This window comes from Etheostoma cragini, chromosome 17, assembly GCF_013103735.1.
Source record: "Etheostoma cragini isolate CJK2018 chromosome 17, CSU_Ecrag_1.0, whole genome shotgun sequence".
Classification (NCBI taxonomy): Eukaryota; Metazoa; Chordata; class Actinopteri; order Perciformes; family Percidae; genus Etheostoma; species Etheostoma cragini.
The window spans coordinates 237,215-238,835 of NC_048423.1; the positions used below are offsets into that span (position 1 = coordinate 237,215).

The 1,621-nt window shown below is 38.4% G+C and overlaps 1 long non-coding RNA gene across 1 annotated transcript; it reads left to right on the plus strand.

Moving 5' to 3' along the window:
• Positions 1-474: 474 nt before the first annotated feature.
• Positions 475-1,575, plus strand: LOC117960678. Its single transcript, XR_004660203.1, has 3 exons — positions 475-604; positions 837-917; positions 1,407-1,575. It is a non-coding gene; the product is annotated as an uncharacterized LOC117960678 (long non-coding RNA).
• The last annotated feature ends 46 nt before the right edge of the window (positions 1,576-1,621 follow it).

The following is a 1,621-nucleotide window of genomic DNA, read 5'->3' on the forward strand; positions in this document are numbered from 1 at the left end:
CCAGAGGACGCTCTACAACGTCCCTGTTAGTGATGGTGTTGCATAGTCTGTCCACCAGAGGACGCTCTACAACGTCCTCGTTGGCAACACTGATTCTTGTTTTTGGTCAAAGGACTTTAAGTTTCATATCTTAAGTTTGTATTTTCATACATTTTATTTCTCAGACCTTTTAATATAGTTTGATGTTCTGTTGTGACAATAAAACAAATTATTATATTGTTTTATTGAGAACTCTAACTACAAATAACTAATGTTAAGGAAATCTGTTAATGTTTTGTAACGCGTGTCTGGATTTATTTATTTTTTTAACATATATATATCGGCATATCTGTTTTTTAAATAACCAAATATTCGTATCTGTACCAGCCTTAAAAATCCTTTTATCAGTCGGGCTCTAAAACAGATATAGATAGATATAGATATTGAGGTTATAGTCTTAGTTTGTTGTTGTTTTTATACAAGTTATGTGAGAGGGTTAATGCCACTGTTCCTGCAGCTTTGTGCTTGTTTCCTTTTGGTCCTCAGATCTCCTGGTGGAGGTTTTAGCAGGTGATGAGGGTTTGGATCAGAAGATCAAGTTCCTCAGAGAGAACCACTTCCTTCAGTAAGACATTTGCATTGGCATCGTTCCTTTTATGTATTGTATGGCTTGTATTATGTAGAGGAACCAGGGGCGATGTTAAAGGAACAGTCCTGCGTTTCCAGTCTTGATGCTAAAATAGATCCGTTAATAAAACATATAAATGGAAAAGTTGCTGCATTGCACACAGAGATTAATTAATTTAAAATAAAATGTGATGCCCTAAAACCATTGACTCCTCTTTTCTCCCCGTTAGTAACCTCACCGTGTCCAGGGAAGGTCCCAGCTGGAGGCTGATGACGGCTCTCCGACTGTTGTCCCTGCCACAAACACTATAGTAAGTACACACACACACACACACACACATCATTTTATTTATTTATTTATTTAAATGTAATAAATTCAGGACAATGCACTTTGATGAACATGCACAACAGTACACATGTAAATGTGCCAGATTGTAGCCCAAGGGCTAATTTCCATCTGCATCATATTCAAATGTGTATATTTTTTTTATAAAAAGGAACCTCTTCTTGCTTACTCTGCTCTATGATATACAGTGGGGTTCAAAAGTTTTAGCACCCCAGGTAAAAATGGTTTAATGTGCACAAAGAAGCCAAGAAAAGATGGAAAAATCTCCAAAAGGCATCAAATGACAGATTGGACATTCGTATAATATGTCACAAAAGGAGATTTTTTTTCCATCTTTTCTTGGCTTCTTTATGCACATTAATACACATTTTTACCTGGGGTGCCCAAACTTTCTAACCCCACGGTATAAAAAATATAGAAGATTTATTAGATGTGTGCGTTTTTATTGTTATAGTCACCAGTGGAAGGCGGTGTTGCTCGGCCAGGGGGTGTGTGAAGAGAGAGAGGAGAGGAGCGTGCAGACAGCTAAGACTCTCTGTCTACGACTACTACAGGACACTCACACAGCCCTGGATAAGGTGTGTGTACACGCACACACACACACACACACACACACACACACGCACACAGTCGTGTCTGGCTATCTTTGTGGGGACCAGTCATTGACAT